General features: G+C 44.5%; 1 protein-coding gene across 2 annotated transcripts in view; it reads right to left on the bottom strand.

The window, feature by feature from the left end:
* SVOPL (SVOP like) overlaps positions 1 to 2408 on the bottom strand; it is a 509809-nt gene extending 507401 nt beyond the window's left edge. The window contains exon 1 of one of the 2 annotated variants that reach the window (XM_078672922.1): positions 2091 to 2408. The gene's annotated coding sequence lies outside the window, so the exon portion shown is untranslated. The remainder of the gene's footprint in view (positions 1 to 2090) is intronic. The other variant, XM_078672864.1, reaches the window with a different exon arrangement.
* Positions 2409 to 9357: the final 6949 nt, after the last annotated feature.

Below are 9357 nucleotides of genomic sequence, written 5' to 3' on the forward strand. Positions count from 1 at the left end.
AGATGAAAGTGTGTCCTTGGACAGAAGAATGTTTAAGCCCTTTATCTGGTGTGACCGCGGGCAAATGTCTGGCTCTGCCGGGATATCAGGCCTGCCTGTGCATGGTCAATGTCTTACAAAAGATGCATCAGTGGAAGAGAGATCTGCAAATCCCTCAGGTCCATTTATCTAGAGAGCGATGCTGCACCTGGGCCAGACTGAATACACTCAGCCAACAAGGATGTACCTTTTCTCCCATTTCTACCTTCGTAACCTACGCCCTTTCGTTCTTATTTTCTGTAGATCTTACGATTTTTTTCATTGACCAAGTCTTGACAAACAAAGAACCTCTTTTGCCAGGCTACTGAAAAGTGACTGAGTAGGTCACACTGAGGTCAAACAACAATTAATGCTGATAAAATGCAGCAGACATCTACCTCTGGTTGGACCCCATTCATCTGTGTGTCTGTCTGTCTGTCTGTATGGGGATGCGCTGATAGTGAAATCCTGCTGCAGGGCTCCCCGTCCAAGGAGATTGCAGGGCGTGCGCAGTGCTTAGGACTGGGCAGCCCTGTGACACCAGCTCTAACAGCTGTGCACGTTACTGTAGGTATTGTAAGTGTTTGACTCCTCCTTCTTCCACAGCCAACCACAAAGCAGCACATTTGCCTCAGCGCACACAGCTCGCACACGTTCGCGTCGGTACCTGGTAATTTGAAGAATGCGTTTGCTTGACGGACTACAGAGACACTCTTGAAAGGTCAAACTCAGTTGCATTTGCCATATGTACATTTATTAGTGCCCACGGTAGAGCTAATTTGCTGAGAGACACTATTGGCATGCGTCACGTTGCACTGCTGCAGACCATTACTGGTGCAAATGAACTGCCTACGTTAATGCTCGTTACAGGGAGAACACGTTGTGCAAAAGTCGACGTGACATAATATTTCTTTCTATAGATCTCCATGTTCCACTTTTGCTTCATTTAAGTTATGTAAATAACAAATGCCACTGTTATCCAATTTAACACAAACCGATATATATATACATATATATCTTAGAAGGATGAGTGGTATGAGTGTTGCACTGGTCGTCGTATTTGTGAATCAGGTCACCCTATGTGTCAGCAACGAGCGCAAAAAAGCGCTAAACATCTTACTTAATACTACACAGAAGCAACATTTTCTAACAGAGAGCCCAATAACTGAATGTTTACGTTGGCCAAGTTCCTTACAAATGTCTGGCATACTCGCACCCGCATTTTAAAGTCGCAGTCGACCATTTAATTATAAGAAATATGAATTTTAAGCAAGGCCTTTTATCTGTTTTTCACTCAAGAAGCACTTATTTTTCTAGGGAGGAATTGTTTTACATTGTACAATATGTGTTCTATTGTATATGTCTGATGGTTTTATACTGTACTACATGTGTTTTACTGTATATCGTTGATGGTCATTGGCCGAAATAAAGATTGAATAAAGAAAGAATGTTTATAGAATTTGAACAATGCGAGTACCTGCACAAGGTCAGATGTCAGTGACTTAGGGCCCGATTCACAGAACTAACTTAAGACAAAATCCTAAACTTACTACTTTTGGTATTCACAGAAGTTAGGATTTTGTCTTAAAACAGACTTAAGACAGACTTAAGACAGAATCCTAACTTAAGTCTGTCTTAAGTCTGTCTTAAGACAAAATCCTAACTTCTGTGAATACCAAAAGTAGTAAGTTTAGGATTTTGTCTTAAGTTAGTTCTGTGAATCGGGCCCTGACTGTCTTATTTTGTACTTTGTTGCGGGCTTTTTCAATAATGGCGTATGGAAAACGTAAAAGTAATTTCTATAAATTATGAATGGCAATGGCAAGTGTAAATATAAAAGCAGCCAAATAAGAACCTCTCGCGGACCCGGTGGCACTGTCTTAGCGCATTATCATGCCGTGTATGACAACATTAAGTTATTTGCTCAGAAGCACACATCACGAGGAAGTAGGGAAGCCGAGATTAAGACTCAGATCACATATGGGGCTTCGGCAGCAAACGAACCACCAGACCTGCTTACCGCTACCCTAGTCATCGAGTGGTGTCAGCGCCACAGCTGCCGGGTGTCTTACCGCTGCCAGTGCCGGTTGCGTGCCTGGAGTCCCGGTTGATGCTGAGCCCAGGGAGTGATTGCTTCCTGCCGGCCGGCGCATCCCTCTGGGGTATTGCACTCCTGGGTCTCTCCCTTCCTGGTGTCAGGAGGCGCCCCCTGCAGATCTCACGGAGTTGCGCCTGCCGCAGCCAGCCTCCTCCACGAACCTCCTTCCCTCTCTGCAGGCACCACCGGCCATCGAGGTATGTATTTATAAACGGTCTCCGGAGAAGCCCAGACAACAGGTGGAATTACCTGGGCCCGGCCCGCCCCGCCCTGCTTCCTTCACCGACTCTGCTTAAAAGGGCAAGACCTGTTCCCCAGGCCGACCGACTGCATTCCATGGGAGGTGCCCTCTTAAAAGCCGGGCACCTGCCCCAGACCTGTGTGCCACACGCGTGCCTCTGTCCAGGACTTTCAACCCAGCTCCTGTGTGTGAGAAGACGCAGCGATTCATTTGTTTACCCGTCACATCCTGAAGCGTGAAACCGGGCTCGAAAGCCAATGCCAGGGGTGTAGCTATCCACAGTGCAGCCGGTGCAGTGACACCGGGGTCCAGCTACATTATAGTATTTTTTATTACCAAATTTAGGAACGGGGGGATAGTCTGGGTTTTTTGTAGTTTTCACCTGTCGGCAGTGCCTTTAAGACTGACTCTTTCCCGTCGTTATTTTCATCTCTAATATGCCTTTAAAAAAAATCCAATTAGTATTTTTAGTTGCTGATGTTTATCACCAATTACATTTTCATGGTGTGTTTAGTTTTTAAGCGGTGTTTGTTTATTTTATATAAAACGTTTTTTTTCTTTTCCTTTTTAACAACTTAAATGTTATATCATCTTTTATTGACATATTGTTTTAAAGGTTCTTTGTCCGTGACATAATCTATATTTGTTTAACTCATATTTCTAGTTGAGCGACCTACTATTTAGTATTGGAAATGGATGTATTACTCACTCAATTTTGCTTAAAGCGTAATAAATTTGTATCTAACTCTAGAAATAAAAAGTTATCTCAAATTAACTATTCATTTAATCTGCACTCGCCACACTAAATTGTCTTTTAGTGCTAAAGCAACAAGCCGTACTTTCAGTGGACTCAATTCTACTCATATGATCACCTTCAGAAGGATGGCAGCCCTGCTGGGCTTTGAACCTGTGACACACAGACCGTACCAGCTTGTAATACCACATTAACCGAGGGCATTCAATGGCTCAAATGATGAAATGAATGTTTGGTGCAGTAGGAAAGAGGATCTTTGTGAATGGATGATTAAGAGGATAGGAGTATACCAATGGGGACGGAGTGAATGTTTAAATGAAGCAGTGGGCGGTCCACTGAGTGAACACATTTTCATATGGCTCTATGGGCAGATTCACGAGTAGTTAAACAGTGGAAGAATGGGTGAATGTATAATTTAAGAAAAAGCAAATTTACTTGTATTAAATTTGCCCGACCATGTCTGCAAGAAATGTTGTATAAAACACTTAAGACAGGGGTGGTGGAGTGAGAGAAGAATTGGACATAGCACTATAGATCATTGTTCCAGCTCCCAAAAGATTGCACATTTATAATGTGTACTTTAAAGCTCACGGATGGAGCGGTGATGTACAATTGGTTGGTTTGGGTAAGTTGGAGTTTGTGCTGATCTAAAGAGCGCTTTTGATTCTAAACAGGGATTGATTGTATCTGTGATCCAGTGAGACAGCGATCAGGCCAGCGTCGGGCAGCTAGAAGAACAAGTGGCCTAAAACTTGAGGTTGTGCAGAGCGGGGTAGTGGGAGGTTAGAAGGTAGTGGGCTTGTATGCTGAGCAGTCTTTGTGAGTGTAGAGCAAAAGGGTAGACATATGGGGTGCTAGGCTATCACCTCGTTGGCATACTAACCTTTGCATTGAGTGCCAACCAACCAGGTATTAGAAGGCGGACGTGAAGCAGGCCTGCAGGATGTTCAGCAGGGTGTAGGATGAGAACATCAGGCCTCCTGGGGGAGGTGGGGGAGGGGGGAATGGGTAGGAAGGAGTATTAAGGTACACCCCCAACAAGGTCCTAGTGACAGTAACCCATGCAAGGTTCAGTACTGGATTAGTGAAGGAGTATTAAGGTACACCCCCAACAAGGTCCTAGTGACAGTAACCCATGCAAGGTTCAGTACTGGATTAGTGATCCAGATCATATCTAAAGATTGTAATGTACTGTATCGTATGTTGTAACCACTGTTGTGGCCACAGAGAAGTCGATAGCGCCTGCTGATGCCGCAATGGAAGTCGACTGCTCTTGTACAGCTGTGATAACAGAGGCCAGTCAAATTTATATTTCTGACGAACACAACCAAAATATTCCTTGCTGTGGGCAGGCTGGTACCGATGGGAGCTAGGTAGAACATGTCAGCAAAGAATGTTGGTAAGTGAACCACTACAATCTGGAACATTAGAAAAAAGCTATCTTGTATCATATTCAGAACTACCATAATTATGTACAGTATATAATCAATTGTGAATCAATTTCCTCGTCCTGAAAACTCAAGACCTCCATCACTTGAGGTCACTCAATCCTGGTCAGTGCCGGGAAGTCATTCCATAGAACAATTTGACTGAGTTCATTGTCCCGCATTGGGTTCCTTAACTTTTATATAAACACGTGTTGCATCAATGAATGTTGAAACATAACTTGATCCCATTACATAGCAACAACACTCTTCAATAAGGTACAATCACCAATGCATTTCGGGATTTCATGTTATACATTCATCAGGGTGTTAACCTTAATTCACATAATCTGTAACAAAAAACAACAAGCATTTACAATGCAATGGTCTCGGCATTGTTAAAGTTAGAGCTATTGGCATTGCTTATGACATTATTTTTATTTATGTTTTTGATTCTAAAACATATAAATAAATGGCATTGTCATTTACAATGCCAATAGCTTAATCTCTCCTTCCTGAGACTGAAAATCAATATAGTCTAAGCTTTTTAACTTCTGCGATGCTCAAAAAATGAGAGAGAAATACTGCTTGTCCACATTCGGAGAAGGAACATTCATCAGTCTGGTGACCTAAGCACACCTACAGCTGGAGTTAGAAAAAAATACCCAATAGATGGACATCGTGTCCTTAACTCAGCCTCACACCCCTGCAGACCAAATGGGGAGCTGGCCTTGTTCGCGAATTAATAATTCCAGAATAGAATAACAACGAATGTTTAGGAATGAGATTGTTCTAAAAGTAACCCATATCCACCACAGCTTCTGGCACGTGGATGCCGTTAATGCAGACTTACTATGGCAAAAGAAAAACAGTTCCAGGATAAATAGATCCTCCTGATATACAAATACGAAGCGAGAAAAAGAGGGAAAAGGTAACAAGTGCCGCCACTGACACCCTTTATTATTTGAATTCAACCCCTCGCTATAAAATCACAAGCATTCAATCCAACATCAGGGCGTCTTTATGACAGCTACCCCCAAGCATCTGATAAATGCAATTCTCACAATAGCTAAATCCCTGGGTCTGAAAAGACTACTGCAATCAGTGAACAAATATCGATAACAGCAGCAAAGGAAGACCACGTGATAAACTCTGATAAAGATGTAATATCCCTTAACACAAGCAAATGAACTGCACTTGCTGCACCTTCGACAGTTAAGCCCCTGCTTTAAACTCTACCGTACGCAGACATCCCAGTTATAAACCTAGAAACTGCCCTGTAGGATTTCAAAAGAACACTTGATGCAAACGCTTTGCCCCTGAAGCCGTGTGGGCAATGATTAAATATTTCTTCCATGTTTGGTGCACAAATGCAGCACTGGTTTCGACTCAAGCCGATGTGGTGACAGCAGCCGCTTTATTGAACAGGTAAACACATGACGGCACAGGGCAGGTGTTACTTCCGGGAGAAAGCATCACGTCTCTGTGGCACTGTACATGCTCGTCAATCATTAGCCTGCACGGGTTGGAGCCAACAGGCCCTGTACAAATTCCCCACAGGCAGCAAGCAGTGCGTTCTCGTCGGAGAATTGTCATCAGCTTCCAGGAACTCAAGAAGTAAAGTAAACCATGCAACAAGTAGGGAGAAGGGGTGAACGTTAAGGGGTATAAGTCACAAGCAGTTTCTCCTCTACAGACGAAAAAGCAAGCATAGGCAATGCCTATAGGTCTGTGTTGCATGTGCGAGCATGAAATGATATGCTACGCACTTGCACGATGTTTATATGTGCATCCTAATGCCACTACCAGAATCTGAACCCACTAATTCAATTTCAGAATGTATGAAAACATGAAAAGAAAAAACAGGCCCAGTACCAACATGCAAACGAATACAAATAACGTCATTAAACAACATCACTAATACTGGAATATAACACCAATTGACCGTAGCCTACATACCGCGATAAACGGGGAAATCTTATACTTACCGGTGTCTGCAGGAGCTGTCTGGCGTGCCTGGTTGCATCAGCTGTTAACACAAAAGTAGGACCAATAGCTGCGGCGCCCCGCCTTTCTGATAACATAGAAAAAAATCTACGCACGCACCGGAAGTCAGGCAATGTCGCCTGTGACGGGGGCGGGGCCGCGTCCGGACCGGAAAAGGAGGCAGGCGAGTAAATGCGTATCGCGGCCAGGGCTCCTGTGAGCGGTGGAGAGCCCCGGGGCCGCCAGCAGGAGGTTACGCTAGTGTTGCGGGACTCCCTTGACCAAGAGGGAGCCCCATGAAAGGAGCTGGCAAGAGCTGCAGCGGCGGAGTCCCCCGAGATTGCCCCGGTAAGTTAAAAAGGGGTGGGGGGTCTGTGTGCGGCAGGGGGGGTAGGGGGGGAACATTCGTGTGTGTGTGTGTGTGTGTGTGTGTGTGCGTGCGCGTGTGTATGTGTGGGGGGTCTGTATGTGCGTGCGTGCATGGGCGCTTGTGTGTGTGTGTGTCTGTGTGAATGCGCGACAGCAGCTGCCCACAGCGCGCGTTCGCGTGCGCGTTTCAAATCGCCTCCAAGGCGATGCGCGCGGCCAGGATTGTCTCCTGGAAAGCACACACGCCGACAATAGGTTCTCGGCGGAGACGCGCTTGCGCGCGCTTAGCCGAGACCTAAAAATACTGGACCATTAAAAAAAATTTTTAAGGGTTTGTAATATATTTTTACACAAATGTAATAATTAAAAAAAAATTAATCAACAGAATGCTTTTATATTCTACTTAAATCATTAAAAATGATAAAAAAAGTTGTAATGAAGCTGGTACACCAGAGTAAGTTGACAAAGGAGGTTTTATTCAGGCAGTAAAAGTAAGTAGTTCAGAAGGTACGTCCTACCCACACAGCGCTGGTTAGCAACTGACAACCAAGATTGGAATGTACACACAAAGGAGTGGCAGGCTCTGGAATGAAGAACATGATGACACGCAGGTCATCTTTGGTGAGCAGAAGGTGAGGACACACTGGTCATCCAGAGCACGAAGGGAAGAACATTAAACATCATCCGCCTTTTATAAGGAAGAAAAGAAATAAGTTCAAGAAGAGGATACAGAGAAAGATTGGAGAAAGAAGAGAGAAGGGTAAGAAGAAGAACAAGATTGGAATGTACACACAAAGGAGTGGCAGGCTCTGGAATGAAGAACATGATGACACACAGGTCATCTTTGGTGAGCAGAAGGTGAGGACACATAGGTCATCCAGAGCACGAAGGTATGATCATTAAACACCATCCGCCTTTTATAAGGAAGAAAAGAAATACGTTGAGGAAGAGGATACAGAGAAAGATAGGAGAAAGAAGAGAGAAGGGTAAGAAGAAGAACAAGCGTTTGCAATGCAATAGGTCTCGCATTAGGAAAGTTTGAGCTATTGGTATTGTAAATGTATTTTTTTTTATTTATGTGTTGGTTTTGAAAATAGCAAAATTAATAGCTTCGTCATTTACAATGCCAATAGTTTTAAATTTCGCAAATGTGACACCTATACCATTTGTAATGCAATATGTGTTGTATTTACGTGACTTAGATGTATTGATATTACAAATAAAAATGGCTTATTTTTTTAATAGTAAATACTTTAATAAAAGTTATTGTAATTAATAATGGCAAATGCTTTTGTAAATAACTTTTGTGAAGATTATGTTCATTGTATTTTATTGTGACGAAAATCCAAGAACAGAAGTGAAATATTAACATCTTTTTGTGACATTTCTAATAAAGCTTGAAACATTGAGAGAAAATATTTGAACCAGTTGTTGTTGAATGGTTGCACAGATTGATGCTGTGGTGGCGCTGACTGATGTTGTGGTGGCGACGAGTGATGCTGTGGCGTTCAGTGATGATGTGGTAGCGCATAGTGATATTGTGGTGCCCCTGAGTGATGCTGTGGTGGTGCTGAGTGATGCTATGGTGATTCGATAGATAGATAGAGTGAGGGCGATAGATAGAGGGAGGGCGACAGATATATAGAGTGAGGGCGATAGATATATAGAGTGTTATGTGGCACTGAGTGGTATTTGGAGTGTATGTTCCATTGCAGAGTGTGTGAGGGTGCGTAGGGTGTTTGAGGGTGCGCAGGGTGTGAGGGTGCGCAGGGTGTGAGGGTACGCAGGGTATGAGGGTGCGCAGGGTATGAGGGTGCGCAGGGTGTGAGGGTGCGCAGGGTGTGAGGGTGCGCAGGGTGTGAGGGTGCGCAGGGTGTGAGGGTGCGCAGGGTGTGAGGGTGCGCAGGGTGTGTGAGGGTACGCATTGTGTGAGGGTGCGCAGTGTGTGTGAGGGTGCACAGTGTGTATGAGGGTGCGCAGTGTGTGTGAGGGTTCAGTGTGTGTGAGGGTGCAGTGTGTGTGAGGGTGCAGCGTGTGTGATGGTGCAGTGCAGTGTGTGAGGGTGCAGTGTGTGTGATGCTGCAGTGTGTGCAGTGTGTGTGTGAGGGTGCAGTGTATGCAGTGTGTGTGAGGGTGCAGTGTGTGAGTGTGCAGTGTTTGAGGGTGCAGTGTGTTTGAGGGTGCAGTGTGTTTGAGGGTGCAGTGTGTGCAAGGGTGCAGTGTGTGCAAGGGTCAAGTTTGTGCAGTGTATGTGAGGGTGCAGTGTGTGTGAGGGTGTAGTGTGTGCAGTGTGTGTGAGGGTGCCAAAAATGAGAACGGGGTGCAGAGAAATGAAAAGAAGGAGGGTGAAAGAGAGGGGAGCTATGACAGAAGAGAATAAAGGATCTAAGAGGTGTGAAGACGAAAAAGGAGATGAAAGAGAAAGAGGGAGGAAAGGGTGGGGCTGTGGACGGTGGGAGAGATAAAA

The sequence above is a fragment of the Lissotriton helveticus genome, chromosome 1_1 (genome assembly GCF_964261635.1).
Source record: "Lissotriton helveticus chromosome 1_1, aLisHel1.1, whole genome shotgun sequence".
Lineage (NCBI taxonomy): Eukaryota > Metazoa > Chordata > Amphibia > Caudata > Salamandridae > Lissotriton > Lissotriton helveticus.